The 19,880-nt window shown below is 35.1% G+C and overlaps 1 long non-coding RNA gene across 1 annotated transcript; it reads right to left on the bottom strand.

The window, feature by feature from the left end:
* Positions 1–733: 733 nt before the first annotated feature.
* Positions 734–7,765, bottom strand: LOC129295423 (uncharacterized). Its single transcript, XR_008589572.1, has 4 exons — positions 7,671–7,765; positions 7,515–7,558; positions 1,027–1,080; positions 734–928 (listed from the first exon to the last, which is right to left on the bottom strand). It is a non-coding gene; the product is annotated as an uncharacterized LOC129295423 (long non-coding RNA).
* Between the last annotated feature and the right edge of the window lie 12,115 nt (positions 7,766–19,880).

The raw sequence follows: 19,880 nt of genomic DNA, 5'->3' as shown, positions 1-19,880 counted from the left end.
ATAAGTTTAGATTTTAAGGTTAAATGTATAGAAATTTTTATGTTAATTAGATAGGAGATACTATTACAAACATTCATTATATTGCATTATTTTCGTTGCTGGCTGGCTGTTTTTTTATCTTTATCTGTATCTTTATGCAGGGGGCTGCTTTCACCATATAAAAAAAATTATGTCATTAATACTTGACGGTTATTTCTAAATAACCGTCAAGTGTCAATATAGTTGACGCTTGTTTCAAAACCGTCAAGTGTCAATATAGTTTACGCTTGTTTCAAAACAAGCGTCAAGTATTTGAAAATACTTGACACTTGTTTTGAAACAAGCGTCAAGTATTTATTCTGAAAAGTGCATATTTACTTTATATACTTGACGGTTGTTTTCAAATAACCGTCAAGTATAAGATTAATACTTGACGGTTTTTAACCGTCAAGTATTATTTCTTTAATATATGTCGCATGCTTATTTGACGGTTAAAAACCGTCAAGTATTGAAAAAAATAAGCGTCAAGTATGAGTATTTTTTATAGTAGTGGGTGTCAAATATTAGTATTTGAAAATTTAACAAGATTTCCTGTATTATGTGGTTATATTTTATTAATTGTCTATCAATTTTAGTTTTAATATACACTTTAATACACATTTTAATCATTATATAATCCCAAGAGAATCATATAAAATAAAAAATATTATATTCATGAGATTAAAAAATCAAATATATTATAAATAAACATCATAAAATTGAAAAGATATCAATCACTTGAGAATTCACCATACAAAAAATATTATCCTATAAATTCTTTGAATTCTAGAAGAGATTCTATCAATAAAAAGTTCTTAAATAACAATTCTTGAGAGCATTTGAGAGATCTTCAGGTTCTTGAAGAGGCAACATAGTTCAAGCCACCCTCCCTGCCATATTGTTTGTAAGCCTGTTGTAACAATTAAAAAAAGAAATAAAATAGAATCAATACAAAGAATAAATGAGCAAATAGACAAACGGGATGTTGAATGTTCAAGCTTGACTTACAAGGATGCGACGAAAGGATCAGGAGAACAAGTGACCACAGTCCATTTGTAAGGTCTAATAGAAACTTACTATCAGGACAAAGAGAGCGCAAAAAATAGCTCAAAAATAATCAAGCTAAATTAAATAAGGCTAGTAAAGAGTAGGAGTTAAAAGATTGAAGAGCTAAAAAATTAAGTGGATTTGGTTGTGTACACTCTTATATCAGATTTCAAACAGAGACAAATAAGAAAAGAGTCTTAAAAAATTAAGGAGAGATAACATGCCTTAATTGCCATGAGTTCAACAAAGATAGCAAGCTATATATATATATATATATATCCATCACTACTCACCTATATACTATTTTAACGCCAACAGTGATGGGCATATCAAATATCATATATACACACTCCCACTAGCTAGGACTGGACATGTTAATTTATTGAAAGATAAGCGTTTAGAATTTTTTTGTTCAAATGATGACGCGTTCAAAAGAGCATTAACCCTTCCAATACAGTCAATAAAGATCTCAACTCATCTATTAAAGGGGAGGGGAAGAAACTTCTGAAAACAAGCAACTCGCATTTAACTCTCATAATGTTAGTACCCGAAGAAGAAACAGAGGATACGGAAGAGAATAAGCACTGTTAGCGAGGTAGGGAAGAGTGGAAGAAAGAAAGAAAATCAGACAGCGGGAAAATGCCAATCACATATTCGATAACCGTCTCAGTACACAGCCACTCACCTTATACTGACATGCACGAGCTAGGGCCATATGCATAAAAACAAAAAGGAGCATAAAAAACATGCATAACAGAAAATAAAAAATAACAGAAAATTAACAATTGTAACAATGCCCTGTCCTTGAGAAAATCCTTGTCCTCAAGGATGAACAGAATGCGCGAAGTCTGGGAAACAACTTTCAACTTCCGGCCAAGATACCCACGTAGCTTCTTCAGGGAGTCCATCAGTCCAGTGAATCAGTACTTGGGTCATAGCGCGATGATTCTGTTGAACCAAAAGTCTATCTAAAATAGAAAATGGAACCTTAGCAGTCCCCTGTACCGCTGCAGCATCAAGAAAGGGAACCACAGGTACATTAGGATCAAAGCATTGTTTCAGTAAGGAGACATGGAAAGTTGGGTGCATTCTAGCTGTAACAGGCAACTTCAGAGTGTAAGCCACCTCACCCACCTGATCCATAATCTGAAAAAGGGCCATAGTAACGTGATAACATTTTCGATGAATGCACGGCGATAGACGTCTGTCGACATTGAGGAAGCTTCAGAAATACCCAGTCCCCGACTTGAAAGTGATGTTCTGAGCGATGCTTATCAGCATATTTCTTCATGTGATTAACAGCTTTATGTAAATGATCTTGAGGTTGATTCATGATAGCCTCACAAGCAGTAAAAGATCTATCAATAGATTCCATGGTAGATTCTTGAGGCAAATAAGGGAGCTGTAGAGGTGGAGGTTGGCCATACATGACCTCAAAAGTAGTGCCAGTAGAAGAGTGATAAGACGTGTTGTACCACCATTCCGCCATAGATAACCAATGTACCCACTCCTTCGGCTGTTGCCAAGCAAAACAGCGAAGTTTCTGCACGACACATCTATTTAAGACCTTGCTCTGGCTATCACTTTGAGGATGGTACAAAGTGGATAGACATTGTTCAATTCCCAACCGGAGGAGAAATTCCTTCCAAAATTGGCTATTGAAAACAGGGTCACGGTCACTATACAATGTTAGCAGGGGCTCCATGAAACTTATAAATATTATCAATGAACACCTGAGCTAAAGAAGCTGCTGTAAATGGGTGAGCAAGGGGTATAAAGTGAGCATATTTGCTAAGCCAATCAATAATAACCCAAATTGTGTCCTTGCCCCCTGATTTCAGTAATTTTACTATAAAATCCATTGCTATGCTTTGCCACACTGTTTATGGAATTGGCAATGGCTGTAACAGACCTGGTGAAGCTACTGCCTCATACTTGCAATGGAGACAAGTGTCACACTGTTGTAAATTATGTTTAACATCATTTGACATGCCGTGTAGAACAAAGATTTAATTCAATGCAAAGTGGCTTTAATGCCCGAATGGCCTCCATGGGGGCTACTGTGCAACAACTGGATGATTAAAGACTTGAGCCCAGATTGAGTAGGACCCACGACCAACCGTTGTTTACATAACAACATACCCTGCGTCCATTGATACTTAGGGTGAGAGGTGGGATTTTCTTGTAACTCAACAATCAATCGTTGCAACATAGGATCGAGTATCCATTGTTCCTTAATGCGATCCCACAAATATGTAGAAACAGATGAGACCGACAATTGTAGGAGCTCACCATGAGAAGCACGAGATAAAGCATCTGCAGCACCATTGTCTTGACCACGTGTATACTTGATCTCATATTGGAGACCTATCAGCTTGGTAATCTAGGTGTACTGAGCAGGGGTAGATAACCGCTACTCTAATAAAAATTTCAAACTTCTCTGGTCAGTCAAAATTGTGAAAGGCTATATACATAAATACTGGTGCCACTTAGATACTGCATGAACAATGGCAAGGAGCTCCTTACCATAAACCGAAAGCAGCTAGTTACGTGGAGAAAGTACCATACTGACAAAAGTAATAGGATGACCTTGCTGAACCAGAACTACCCCAATGCTAAAACTAGAAGCATCGTTCTCAAGAGTGAAAGGGAGCTGTAAGTTTGGAAGTGCGAGAATAGGGGCATTGACTAATGCTTCTTTAAGTTGCATGAAAGCTAAATCTGCATCTTGAGACCATTTGAACCCATCTTTCTTAAGTAGCTCTGTAAGAGGACGAGCTAACCACCCATAACTACAAATAAAGCATCTATAATAGCCAGATAATCCTAAAAATCCACAAAGTTCCCTGACTGACATTGATATAGGCCGATCTCACACAGCCTGTAGCTTCGAAGGGTCTGCCGCCACTTGCCCATCATAGATAACATGCCCCAGGTATTCAATGCGCTCTACAGCAAAAGCACACTTAGAGAATTTAATAAAAAATTGCTTCTATTGAAGTATATGAAATACCAATTGTAAGTGACTGATATGAGACTGCAAATCTCGATTATAGACTAAAATATCATCAAAAAACACTAACACATGTTTACGTAGAATGCCTTCAAAAATAGCATTCATGATGCCTTGGAAAGTAGAAGGTGCATTGGTGAGACCAAATGGTATAACCAGATATTCATAATGACCCGCATGCGTTTGAAATGAGGTTTTATGTATGTCTTCATCCTTGATCTGAATCTAGTGGTAACCCAATCGTAAATCCAATTTGGAAAAAATACGGGCATCACCAACTCATCAAGAAGATCCTCGATCAGAGGTATGGGAAAACTATCTTGTACGGTGGCTTTATTCAAGGCGTGATAATCAACACACATTTGCCAACTACCATCTTCCTTCTTTATTAATGCCACTGGTGAAGCAAATAGAGATGAACTATGCTGAATAATGCCCTATTCAAGTATATACTTCACTATATTGTCAATAATATCTTTTTGGGTTACAGGGTAGTGGTATGGACGCAATTTAATAGGAGGCGTACCTCCCTAAAAGATAATACGGTGGTCATGTCCCCTATGCTTAGGTGGAAGTGTAGTGGGTTCTTGGAACAGGGGACTGTAAGTCTCCAGAAGAGAAGCAATTAGAGGAGGTATGGTGGGGTCAGGTGCAGCCACAATACAATGACAGTAACCATTACCCGAATGAGGAATTAATTGATAAACCCATGCATCTGATTCAGATTGAAGGAGCTTTAACATCTTATCTTCAGTAATGACCCTGTTTTTTGACACTGATATGGCTGTAAGCTTAACAGGTTTCCCTTGCCACAAAAACTCCATAACTAAATTCTTACAATCCAACAGCATAATACCCAATTCACATAACCATTGCATAATGAGGACCATATCAATACCCGCCAATGGTAAGAGCAGTACATCAACATCAAATTCCATACCGTGTGTAGTCCATTTCAGCCCCTTACATTGCTTTGAGCCCATTAAGCTACTGCCACCAGCTACTGAAATTTGCAAGGGAGATATACGCTCCACAACAATACACAGATCTTTAGTAACACGAGAATTTAAAAAATTATGAGTACTTCCTGTACCAATAAGAACATGCACCCGTTGTCTATCAATATAATCCACTACCCTCATAGTACTATAGTCAGATGTGCTAAGCATAGCATTTAAAGAAATGATGGGGAAATTAGTAATAGCAGCTTCTTCTGAATCAGAAGGTTCGTTATCTAACAATTGTACCTCAACTGGTGGTATAGTTGAAGAGTCATCAGTTACCTCCATGAGGAATATCTACAGATTTTGCTTTTGGGCACAATCATGACCAGGAGAATATCATTCACGACAATAGTAGCATAGGTTCTTGGAATGGCATTCCTCCAATTCAATGGGAGTCAACTTTTGCTTAAAAGCCAAGTTCAAACGACCTAAAACACCCTTCGAGCTACTAGGCATGAGAGCTGTGCTCGGTGAAGCCAGTTGGCTTCATTTCAAATCTGGAGCTGCAAACTTCTCTTTCGCAGAATATGTGAGTGCCTTTAAGGGGGTTAGGGTGGGAAGTAAACCTTAAGAAGTAGAAGACAACTTACCACCCATAGGTGAAGTATAAGGTAGCGAGTAACCCAATGTGAACCGTTGTAGTGAATCCAGATTTGACTCTTGGAGTCGAGCCAACTTCATTGCTTCTAACAATGTCTGAGGTCAGAGCAACTTGACTCCTGAAGTGAGCTCCAGTTTAAGACCCCCAATGAAACAGCCTATCTTATGTGCCTCAGGGAAATCTAACTTACACATATTAGATTATCAAAGTCTCGTTGGTAATCCACTGAGCATCCCTGTTGCCGAAGATGCATCAAGTCCTCTATCAGATCCTCATTCAAAGGACCATACTGTACCCGTACTGCCTCAGCAAAGGTCAGCCATGGAACCACACCATTAAAGCCCTTTTCAAAATCTTGGAACCATTTATATGTTGCATCATCAAGTGCTATACTAGCCATTATCATTTTCTTGTTCTCGGGAGTACCATCCAGCAAGAAAAAACGATCACACTTTGCCAACCAAGCTTTGATGTCGGACGAAGAAAATGTGGGAAAGTCAAGTTTCGTATAACAAGTAGGAATATAATAGTCACCATCCCTATGATTTGAACGACCACAATCATCTGGTGTTTGCAAATCAGCCAGTTGAATAGACATTCGTCGAAGCATATCTTGTAAGCCCAGCACCTGTGTACGAAGCTCAGGGACGCCCTCCAATTGTGCCTCCAACAGATTGAAACAATGATCAAACTCCACCTGTAAACGGTCCTCAATTTCTTTTAGAGATGTCTGGGATCGTGTACCATCTACCATGGATCGCTGCTCTGATACCAATGTTAGTACCCGAAGAAGAAACAGAGGATATGAAAGAGAATAAGCACTGTCAGAGAGGTAGGGAAGAGAAGAAGAAAGAAAGAAAATCAGACCGGGGGGGGGGGGATGCCAATCACGTATTCGATAACCGTCTCAGTGTACAGCTACTCACCTTATACTGACATGCACGTGCTAGGGCCACGTGCATAAGAACAGAAAAGAGCATAAAAATCTTGCATGACAGAAAATAAAAAATAACAGAAAATTAACAATTGTAACACATAATTAAAAATTAAAGGCAGGATATGGTAAAAAATGAAGAAGTTAAAGCCATATACTACATCAAAAGTCTTTGGTGGCCAAGAAAATACAAAAGAACTCTTAAACTTTTTATAGTATTTAACCCTGAAATTTTCTTTATTTACTTTATACAAAATCTTACATATTTATCTCTGGGTCTAAAATTATCCTGATGCACCTAATGAAAAACAGGGCTAATTAAATACAACCTAACATCCCATCCTCTTAAACACCAAGTAAACAAAGCAGGTCATTTAACCTTAAATTCTTATTTTTCACTCTCCATATCAGAATCAATAAAAAAAAGAACATATCAGATATGGATAATTGGAATGAATGCTTGAAATTAGAAATCTCATGATTTTGAACACTTGAATATAATTAACAAATTCAACATATATATTTTGAGAAGAGCAAACAGTCAAAGCCAATATATCAGAGAGGTTCTCGATGTTCATTATGATCACAATAATAGTATTTGGTTGTTTAACAAGTTGATAGAGGATCCTATGAATAGAAAATAGATAAGAATTAACTAAACAGTATATGCCTTAACCTTAAACCACAAAGTCCTTAAACCCAAACAATGTAAATATCTGAAAAACATAATTCAGAGAAAACGATTTTATGAGATCAAAAAACAATTACAACTACAAGAAATCTTTCACCATACCAAAAAAAAGAAGGAAAGAGACTAAAATTATAGCAAAAACAAAAGTTTTACTAAACGCAGCTTCGATGAAATCAAGATAGATTAGAAATGAAACAGTGACTCACCTACACAAGAGTTAATGAGTGACTTCATAGATTTTGAACAAGGCCTGGACCAGAGAGAGAGAGCAGAGAGCAAAGAGAAGTAAGAGCTATGTGAGAAAAAAATATAGAAAAGAGGGGAAAAGAGATTAGGTTAGGGTTTGCCAGTGAAGAAAGCACCAATAGATCGAATCTCATCATCAGGAAGAAAGCATCGCCGAATATGGAGGGAGAATGCCATCACTGGAAAGAGAAGATGAGAGGAGAGTGCTAGCATCGCTGAGTGAATTTGCCGAAGGTGGAGGAGAATATGAAGGAGTGAATCATATCTAACTGTTTGCTCCTATACTTTTCCTATACTTTATTTGGTCCCTATTAAAAACATATCTCACTGTCTCAATAAATCAATGAAAGGTGTCTAAGTTATTAACTTTATCTGTAAATAGATTAAACTTCCAATTTTTCTCTATTTATGAAATGAAAAATTTTAAAATTCAATTTAATGAGTTTAAATAACAGTAATAATGGAAAAACATAATTAATTCTTCATCAAATACTTTCAATCCAAGTTCCACATCAATCAATTGCAGGAATGGGTATGTTTTCGACAATAGCATTATAGGTGAAGTGCAATATCCGAAATATCCCATCAAGGATATGTGGGTATGAATGGAATCGGCTGGACTGATGTATGAGTTTGTAGTAAGAGGACTGAGTCTGTGCTAAAGTTTAGATGTGGTAGCATGGATGAGGTTCGAATATGAGAATCAAAAAAGCCGATGAGCTGTGCGAAATAAGAGTGAAGTAAACCAATGATGTTGGTCCCCTAAATAGAGTAGTTACTTGTAAAGGGGAAGCTGCAAGTTGGAGCTAGGGAGGAGAAGTAGGAAACCAGAGGAGACTTTGAGGTTCATTGGGCTTGCCAGTTTCAGAGTAGAACTATTCTGCAAAGTACTCTATTTTCCCCAACAAGTTCATATCTGTGAATCTGATACTAAGAGAATGCACATGCAAAGTTTGGCAAATGTCTGGCATTCCTTACCCACATGCTTGTGCAGCCATTAAAGAAGTGCATAGTAATGTGTATAACTATGTCGAGGAATGTTATCTTCGTAGCTCACAAGAGAAAATATACAGTGGCATTATGCATCCTGTTGAGACCCATGACATGCCAAAGCCAAATGCATTGATAGTGTCTCAGCTCATGAACCAAACCTTTTTGCTGCCTCCTAGAACATCTCGACCAGCTGGCAGACCTCATCATGTGAGGATCGAGTCTCAACATCAACAAAAGAAGGTTTATCATTGTTCTCGCTGCCATAAAGCAGGTCATATGAGGAAGAGGTGTAGAAATCCAAATCCAAGTTGATGTTATTGTAAATGGGTTATCACATGAACTTGGATTTGGGTGACATAAACATAATGGTTATTTTAGGGGTTTTTTTTGGCATATAGCAGCCCCTATTTTGTAAATCCAAGTTGATGTTTCTATAACATGAGACTAGATCAACTTGGATTTGGTTGACATACATAGGTTTATGTAGATATATATTGATAGTATTAGGGGTTTTTTTGGTACATAGCAACTCTTCGTTTGTAAATCCAAGTTCACGCCTTTATGTATGTGGACAGGTGATATGTGCAGATGCATTAGATGAATTAATACATGTTTCTTACATGAAAAGTTCATATCTTCTAGTTCGACGATCCAAAATTTCATGTACGAGTTGCCAATTTTTCGTAAGGAATTTGCAAAATTTGGTGTCTAAATTGCAAAATACTTCCACGAATTCAATAGTTCTTCAATCCAAAATTTCGAGTAGTTGCAAATTGTTTCTAAGGACATTGCAAAATTTGGTTTCTCACTTGCAAATTACTAGAGTTTTATCCTAAAGGATTTAACTCTCCAACGAATTTAATAGTTCTTCGATCTAAAATTTAGAGTACCAGTTGCAAATTTTTTCTAAGGGCATTGCAAAATTTAGTTTCTCACTTGCAAATTACTGAAGCTTTGTCCTAAAGGATTTAACTCTTCAACGAATTTAATAGTTCTTCAATCCAAAATTTGGAGTACCAGTTGCAAATTGTTTCTAAGGGCATTGCAAAATTTGGTTTCTCACTTGCAAATTACTGGAGCTTTGTCCTAAAGGATTTAACTCTTCAACAAATTTAATAGTTCTTCGATCCAAAATTTGGAGTACCAGTTGCAAATGGTTTCTAAGGGCATTGCAAAATTTGGTTTCTCACTTGCAAATTACTAGAGCTTTGTCCTAAAGGATTTAACTCTTCAATGAATTTAATAGTTCTTCGATCCAAAATTTGGAGTACCAGTTGCAAATTGTTTCTAAGGGCATTGCAAAATTTGGTTTCTCACTTGCAAATTACTGGAGCTTTGTCCTAAAGGAGTTAACTCTTCAACGAATTTAATAGTTCTTCGATCCAAAATTTGGAGTACCAATTGCAAATTGTTTCTAAGGGCATTGCAAAATTTAATTTCTCACTTGCAAATTACTGGAGCTTTGTCCTAAAGGAGTTAACTCTTCAACGAATTTAATAGTTCTTCGATCCAAAATTTGGAGTACCAGTTGTAAATTGTTTCTAAGGGCATTGCAAAATTTGGTTTCTCACTTGCAAATTACTGGAGCTTTGTCCTAAAGGAGTTAACTCTTCAACGAATTTAATAGTTCTTCGATCCAAAATTTAGAGTACCAGTTGCAAATTGTTTCTAAAGGCATTGCAAAATTTGGTTTTTCACTTGCAAATTACTGGAGCTTTGTCCTAAAGGAGTTAACTCTTCAATGAATTTAATAGTTCTTCGATCCAAAATTTGGAGTACCAGTTGCAAATTGTTTCTAAGGGCATTGCAAAATTTGGTTTCTCACTTGTAAATTATTGGAGCTTTGTCCTAAAGGATTTAACTCTTCAACGAATTTAATAGTTCTTCGATCCAAAATTTGGAGTACCAGTTGCAAATTGTTTCTAAGGGCATTGTAAAATTTGGTTTCTCACTTGCAAATTACTAGAGCTTTGTCCTAAAATAATTACTTTGTTGAGAATTCATTACTTACCCCACCCAAAATTTTGACACACAGTTGCGACATTGGCTATATATAATTGATTTGGTTGCTTGTTCAGCTTGCTTGATAGTCACACCGAGTGTTTTATTTAGAAAATTGCATGATTCATTTGTTACATTAAATTGGATCACCATATGATTAAAGTAATATAAATAGCAGCCCGGCTGTATCAATTGGCAGGAAATACATGTTATTTTAATTTGTTGAAAATAATAAGTATTAATTAGTACCTGTGATATAAAATCCAAATGGAGGTGTTGGCAATCTTGTTTACACAAAATTATAATTCAGTTAGGTAAAATGCATGTATGTGACCAAATTTTGATCAACTAACATGTTTTGGATACAAAATTAATCAAGCATATCCCATAAAGGCCAGCCTAATTTTGTAGTCAAAAATTCTATTCTTATACGCCCTGCAATGTATTGGTAAAAATATTCTTATAAGCCCTAAAATTTGGATACAGCTTCAAATTCAATTGAGCATGTCCTCACTTGTACAAATTACATAGTCCACCTTCAGCTAAAATACGTGAGGGAAAAAATTATAGAAGAGGCAATTTCTACAAAATTATAATGGTGAAAACATGTCACAGACTAAAAATTCATCTATACTTCTTTCCTGCCCTCTTTGGTCGATTAGCTGCTGAGACAGAGGCAAATACTTCATTTCTTACTTCATTTCTCGTGTGATTTACCAGCCACCACACCACATTCACCCTAAACTGTCTCAGTTGTTCCTAAAAAAACATAAAGAAAGTTTAAGTTTCACATTGATAATTGGAAGAAAAAAATTAGAAAGATTATGGATCACATATACATACGTTTGAAAAGTCCTCCATGGTCAGTCCTCCTTTTCTTCTTCTACCATCCCATTCTGTACAGTACTTTATGACATATACCCCACAATCATCTCTACAAATATGAGCAATTAAGGTAAGGCAAATTGTCTACTAGAAATGAATACATTAAAAGGTACTTGTTTTCATAGATAGTTACTTACACATTACTCTGTTTGGGAAGTTCTTCAAATATCATCTCCATCTAAAAATCCTCTCCATATTTCTCCGGGTCACATGCTTGTAACAACTCAATTATGCTAGTTCTCTACAAATAGTTCCAGAGTTAGATAACCATTCCCATGTAAAAATTTAAGTAACCTAAAGTAGTTATGCAAAAGCACTAATAAAGCATACCATAAATCCAGCCATCATCTTCTTCTCTTTAAATAACTTCCCAGCCAATGAATCAAGGATGAAAAATTTGTCATTTTTCAAATCAGCACAATAACAAAACCAGTGATTGAACACAAGCATGGGCAAGAAGAGGTAATCACAATTTCCAAGGTTATATCCAAGTTGATTGGGCATGAGCATCTTTGCATCCTCAAAGACAGACCATCTTAACTTTTTATCCCTTAGGGTGGCCATAAATTCTGAATCAAATATGTACCTCCGTACCTTCCCTTCACGAAGTTGCTCACCAACCATCACTTTTGTGACCATGCTCATGACTACAAGGATCACATCCAATACTCAATGTGCTATCCAATTAAGCAACTAATGAATTAAAACTATTAGACATACCGCTGTACTTATCCATTTTTTAGGACCAAGACTTTGGCATTCGCCCTAGTTAAGTAGTAATCGTACATCTCAACGACACACCTACCAAAAAAATGTGTTATTATATCAATCATAATGCACCATGATTATCGAAAAGTAATATCACATTACTTACTCTTCACCCTCTGCTTGATTGGTCCGCCTAGTGCAATATTCATATATTTGTTGTTCTTTTGTAATTCTCCCTTGTATTGGTTCTTTCAAAAAAGGTGACCAATTTACCTCAACCTTTTCCTCTCAGACCTCCAAACCATTGGGCTTTCATCTGTTCTCCTCCTCTTCTTACCATCTTGTCTTTCATCACTTTCTTCCTTACTATTGGAGCCTTCATCTTATCTTCTTTAGATCCAGCTCCAGCTGCAGTTTCATGTCCATCGTCATCCCCATCCTCATCCTCATCCCCATCTTATCCCCAGCTTCATGTGCATCTTTAGCTTCATCTTCATCCTTGTCTCCATCTTCATCATCTTCTTCAGCTTCATTTTTATCTCCATAGTCCTTTTCCTCTACTTCTTCTTCGCTTGGTTTGCCAACCCACATGATAGCTTTACTATCAGATATTTGAAGCTGGTTAAGACTTTGTTGCAACTTCAGCACTTTACTTGCAAATGTATTAGCATATTGCAAAAAGTCTTCATATATCTCCCTCACACCCTAACCAAGTTTCAACACCAAGCTTATTAAGTAAGTGAAAACCAAAACGTAGACAATAAAGTATAAACATTTATATACCGGGTGAGTTATCGTTGCAAGTGGAGGTAAAACTTCAGACACTTCATTAGCCTGACCACCATAAAGAATATTGTGGATGCTTTCTTTTTCCAGCTTAACCCATTTTTGCACCATGTGTTGGTTTCACAAATGCATCACAGCGTTCCACCATCTATTGACGGTGTTGGGCCTAATGGAAAGTGGTGCATGTAAAATATCTGCACCACAAGGATAATTATAATCTAATCAATAACAAATAAACTGGAACAAAATATAGAAGGATTTCAAATAGACTATACCAGTAAGAAAAATAAGCATCCTCCTACATTCTTCTTCTTTCGTCCACTCCTTAATGCTGTCTTATAAGTCAAAATTTCTCTAATAAGCTCCGACAACACAAAAGATGACCAATCATATTCTTGAACATTTTTCTTCCCACTCAAACTTTTAATACTCCTCATACTAACAGTTGTACTTGTTGTGGGACAAAGAAATGTTCCTAAAGTGAATAACAAAAACACCATTTCAAAAAAATTTTCGACCTTGCCGGATATTACCAGACTCTTCAACTCAGTGAAGGGTTTGCCAAGATAATTCTTCTTTAATGCTTGACATGCTTCGCTGTCATCATCTAAAAAAACAGCTTTCCCACCATAAGGCACACCTAAGATAGTGTGCACATCCTTTCCATCAACACTTAATTTCTTCCCTCTAATTTCAAGTGTTGAGGTTGGTGTGTCAAAAGCAGCAATTACTTGTTCACATAACTCTCTGAGTAGTTTATTAAATTTAAAATCCAAGAGAGATTGGAACCCCATTTTCTTGACCTTAGTACATAACCTTTTATGTTTGGATATGTATTCCACAACTTCCTTGAACTGGCCAGGAGAGCAACGCGTATTAAATGAAACCTACAAATCAAGAAGAATAATATAACACCATACAATGCATAACAATCATACTAAAAAACCTTATTAATTTAAAATAAATACAAGTTAGTGATACAGTTGCCGTGGAACAAGATGCTGATTCCTTGCCTCATCCATCTAACGAAGCCATGTTTCTATATCTTTCTTGTTCAGCATTTGATAATTTTTGCCAACTTTCTCTCATTGAGTCATTGGCTTCTATAAGACCACTGAATCTTCCTTCATTTTTTAAGAAACTCTTTCTTAAAGTTGTCGTATCCAGACTTCTTTTTTGTTGTAGCTTTCTTGTTGTCCATAGTTTCTTGGTTCTTTGTGCCCTAACAAACAAGCTTCCCACCTAATTATCACCGATGCAAGTCCCAAAAAAAACACTGGTTAAAATTAAACCAATAAATTGAAAGAAAGTAAGCAGAAACAAGCAGAATTTCATTAATAAAGCCTAACAACTTTGCTCATGGTCAAAGGGCACAACAAACATGCATGTCCACAAGAAGAGAGAAGCTGAACTTTTGCAAAGAGAAATTGAGAAAAATACAAACAAGTTTTGGGCAACAAAGATTGCACTAACAAAACCTAGAAAATTACCTTCTTTTCTTTGACAGCTAAAAAAATGTCTCTTTTTGCAATAAATTCCCAAAACTATTTATTTTTGCGTTAAATTCCTAATCCAAAAAAGGATCTTCAATAGGATAAACACTCATAGGAAACAGGCATAAAAAACGCACCTTAAGTTACAGGGAGTGGGAGTGATGTTGTTGAAAGCTGGCCATTTTATGGCCTGATGTTGCCAGTCAACACCAAATAAAGAGGCGGGGACTAGACCCTCCTTTCGAATGGAGGAGCGATGTGTCCTCCCCTCTGGGGGGCGAGGGTTTTTTTTATGTTGGTGGGGGGAGAGGCTGGGTCCAGGAAGAAAGAGGAAGATAAATTCACTGAACTACTCATGAAAAAACAAAATAGATTGATAAAGATACATCTGTACGGAAATTGCCCAGAAGAAGTGAAGCAGATTGAAAATTTATTTCCACCCATTGAACATTAAAATATTTGCATTGTTGGTGAAGAGAACTTAAATATTGTCAGCATTTCCATTGATTGAAAAATTATTTGCAAAGAAGAAGCACAAAAGATTTGCACAGCCAAGCATCAGTAAATTGTACACTGAAATGAAAATCATTGCTCCACACAAATGTAATATCCAAAGAGAACAACTATAATCACGTCATTCAGCCCATTGTGCCCAATTCCTTCAAATATCATTGAGGATTCATACTACCCAAAGTCTACTCAGATCAAGTAAATTTCTTCATGGTCAAATCGGTAGAACGGAAGTTTCTTTTCTTGATCATCCCCATAGGCATTCGATTTCTAAGGTGTGTGAAGACAGATTCAAAAAGAGACCTAAGAGATGTGTGTATATTTTTCTTTCATTTTAAAATTAAACTTTTGCTCAGAAAAATTTAGAACTTGAATCCTTGAGAAAATTCTGAACATAAATTCTTATAAATTGCCCCCTTCTACTTGTTATAAAACTTATTCAAATAAAATTTTTATTGTGAGAAAATTTTATTCAATTTAAAATTTTGGGGTCATTACATTCTTGCTTACTCCAATGGTACTTTAAATTAATCTAGCATATAAACCAACACATTTATGTCATTATAAATTTTCTTTCTTATAATAAACCAAAAATTAATATTCAAAATCTTTGTTAATTCCTGAAATTTCCCATTAATCCCTTAATCTTCAATAACCCTTCTACAACTTCTACCAAATAATCAACAACACTAGTAAGCATTTAACCACCATCATTAACACAACTCTTCTTACAAACTTAAAACAAAAATCTTAATTATCATTTTGTCTAACAATTTCCCTTTAGATGTTGCACAATTTTAATAGGTAGATCAACTTTACAATTTATGTACAAACATGAACTTTCTTAGGTAGCATAGATAACTCCTCAAGGTTCTACTATGAAAATTAAACAATCTCATTTTCATCAACTTCTTTCAAGCCTTCCTACAAATACCTTGAGAGCATTTATCATTGACAAATTTGTGAGATAAACAACTAAGCAATTCCAACAACTCTCAAGCTTTTACTTTTATTAACCAAATTTAGTTCACTATCATGATAGAATAACATCAAAGATTAACACTAGTAAGCTTTTACCATTCATTCTGCAGTCTCTATTGTCGTCTGCAGATCAAATGAGAGGTCCAAATATTCTAAACTTAGCTGCACTGGAACAGACTCGTTTACTTGTAAGTGCATTGGCACAAAATAGTGACCCTAAATTTTAGGTTTACCTGCTTCTCATGACTTCAATATTTTAGTATTTCTTGGGCATGTAAAACATGTCAATGGAAATATTCAGAGTCAGACAGCCATTGATTCTAAATTTATGTCAAATTGGAAAAGTTTATCTTAAATAAATGCCGTAGGCAGCATTGTCTTGTTCTTGATAATAGTTAAAGGTACAGTCCGTGTTTTGATTGTCATTGACCATTTGTTTGCCAAGCTCTTGCAATTTAATTCATCAAACAGTGTTCAATATCTTATGCGAGATTAAGATAACACGATTGTGGATCAGCAAGTGGCTTACGATGAAGGGGAAGAGGAGAGCTTCAATCTTTTACATACACGAGAAGAAAGCAGACCAAACTTTTAGCCAATCAGCCAATACACATACACAAGCAGGACTTCAATAACTGAAAAGGAAGGAAAAAAGAAAAACTAAACATGCATATACACACACCTCTAATAGCGTGAAACAGAGCAGGAAAGAGGGAGGGATTCAGCTGCTTCCACCAGAAAAAAATGAACGCCCAGCTCAGGGATCTAGGTCTTCAAGTCCCAACAAACAATAAAGGCAAAAAAATACAATTTAGGCATATAAATCGAACCTTAATAGAAAAGACCTCGCCCCTGGCTCTCCGTTGTCGTTATCGCCGAAATCTTGGCCCTCGCCACCGATTTTCCCTCACCTCTGTCACTGCCACCAACGTTTCCCTCTTCTCCTTCAAGTGTTCAACTCTCAGTTGCCGGCTACGTGTGCTGCCCCCAGAAAAATCACTCTTCCTGGCCCAACCAAGCCCTCGTTCACCGTATGGATCAAAGAATGTAGACCCAGAGAATAGAGCTTCGCGTCGCACAGAGACTCGTTTGGGTAGAGAAGAAAATGAGCTTTTACTTGAAGAGGGGTGTTTCGGTCTTTTCCTGTGACATCAAAATACCACTTAAGGACCTTGGGACTTGATTGGCCTTTTAGAATTTGTTGGGACTTAACTGGTATAAAATTGATATTTTGGGACTTTATTGTCATTTTCCCTATTTTAAGGTTCTTAATTTTTATTTTATAATAGAATTTAAATAAATTGAAAAAATCAATAAATTCATTCAACTAATTTAGACAATGCAAATATAATCCTTATAATATGAATTTTATTAAAATAGTTAAATCAATCCACTTGACTAATGATTTGGAATATCACATTTAATATGGATGGTCTAAATTTAATCTTAAATTTTTTAATAATTCTATAAATTGACATTCTAGATATACTCTAGATAGTGCATATTTTAAATTATTAAATTGTAAGTTTTATTTTAAAATATTTTTGGAACTGTATATTTTAAAAAATATATCTAGATAGTTAATTTTAAAAAAATTCTGCACGGTCCATGTGTAAGGGAAATCTCACTACCACAGTTCATGCAAAGCATACATTAGGGAGACACAAGTTCCTCAAACACCACATCCATTGCATCTAGGATAGGCATGACTTCTCAATCCAAATGGTGGGAGAGATCATCATCTTCTCATCATCCCAGCATATACATGCATAAATAGGGCGGGTACAATTTCAACCCTACACTGTACAATCTCGAAAAAAAGTCATATATCTCAGCCCCTTTTCACAATATATGATTCTTGAAACAAAATAACTGTTATACCAACATGTACTTATGTTTATATTCTTAGGAGAAACCATGCTGAGCTTGGGAGAATGACAATGGAAGGAGAAAGAGCACGATGAAGATGATTGAATGCTTGTTTGGAATTCCATTTAATTAGCTTAAACTATAGTTTGTAGGCTTAAAAGCTAGTTTGGGGTAAAAAAAAATGTTTGGTTAAGAATAGTATAATTAGCAAATGATATTTTCTTTTCCAACTGAAGTTTGGTCAAAAGCTAGATTTTGAAGCTTTTACATTAGTTATGTGAAAATCTAACTGTTAATAGCATTTAATGCATTTTAAATTTATTGAATAACCTATTTATCCTTACATAATTTCTTTTAAATTTGGTATTTTTATTATTTATAAATTTAAGATTTTTATTTTTTGTAATTTACATATTCTTTAAATAGATGTAATTTAGTTTTTAGTATTTAAAAATATTTACTACATTAATACATTAACTTTTTTATTTTTATAATTATAACTAAAATTTAATATTTTCTTGAATTTATCAAATTGCATACTTATATATATGTGTTTGAGAGAGATGTACAACTGATGTTCTTTTTAGGTATTTTTACCAGCCCATGTGGTTTTTAGTTATTATAAGTTTAAACCTGATTTTTAATTACATCATCCAAACAAATTTCAATTTGTCAAATTCACTTTTTATAGAAGAGTATCCAAACATAAATTACATTAAAATATTTGAATTTTATACCAATTTTAGTTTGAAGATTGTAGTTTATACAAAATGTAGTTATGCAAATGTTAATCCAAACAAGCTCTAAATCTACTATAAAACCTAATGGAAATATGAAGAGTGCGAGGGTGTTTTTGTTATCAACAAGGAGAATGAGATAGTTTAAGTGAGGACATTTGAGTGTCCTCCATGCCTTTGATAAGATGAGGGCCGATCTGGATCATCTTGATTAAATATGGACACTCAAGATTTTAAGGTTTAAATTTTTATTTCATTATGAAATTTATAAAAGTTGCAAAAAAAAATTCAATAAATTCATTCAACTAATCTAGACGATACAAATTTTATCCTTATAATATGAATTTTACTAAAAAAATTTAATCGATATTCTTGACTAGCAATCCGAGCATATCAAATTTAACGTGGATGATCTAAATTTAATCTTAAAACTTTTTATAATTCTTATAAATTGACATTCCAAATATACTCTAGACAATGAATATTTTAAATTTTCAAATTATAAGTTTTATTTAAATAATATTTTTGGAAAGGCATATTAAAAAAAATAGTTTAGAATACATCAAGATAGTGAATTTAAAAAAATTATGCATTGTCCATGTGTAAGGAAACCTCACTACTACAATCCATGCAAGGCATATATTGGGAGAGACACAAGTTCGTCAAACACCACATCCATTGCATCCAAGATAAGCATGACTTCTTAATCCAAATCATGGGAGAGATCATCACCTTCTCAACCTAGCACATTAGGAGAGAATATCATCCAGATTCCCCGACACATTGGAGAGAGCACTTTTAACTCAACCGAACATATACATGCATAAATAGGATGGGTACAATTTCAACCCTACAATATACAATCTCATAAGGAAGTCATATTTCAACCACTTTTCACTATATATAGTTCTTGAAATAAAATAAATTTTATAACAACATATGCAAATGTTCATATTTTGGGACAAAGCATGCTGAGCTTGGAATAATGACATTGGAAGGAGAAATAGCAAGATGAAGAAAATTGAATCCACTACAAAAGCCGATGGAAATATGAAGAGGATAGGGGTGCTTTTTTGGTTAACAAGGAGAATGAGATGGTTTAAGTGAGGATATTTGCGACTCAGCTATCCTCCTTGCCTTTGTTGAGATGAGGGCTGATCTAGATCATCTCGATTAAATCTGGACACTCCATATTTTAAAGTTTTAATTTTTTTATTATGAAATTTATAAAAGTTGTAAAAAATTCAATAAATTCATTCAACCAACCTAGACAATGAAAATTTAATCCTTATGATATTAATTTTATTAAAATAATTTAATCAATCTGCTTGACTAGTGATTTGGGCATATTAGATTTAATGTA

Source organism: Prosopis cineraria, unplaced genomic scaffold, assembly GCF_029017545.1.
Source record: "Prosopis cineraria cultivar Desert tree isolate PC_DT_omini unplaced genomic scaffold, ASM2901754v1 PC110, whole genome shotgun sequence".
In the NCBI taxonomy this organism is placed as follows: Eukaryota; Viridiplantae; Streptophyta; class Magnoliopsida; order Fabales; family Fabaceae; genus Prosopis; species Prosopis cineraria.
This window is presented reverse-complemented; position numbering and strand designations above follow the sequence as displayed.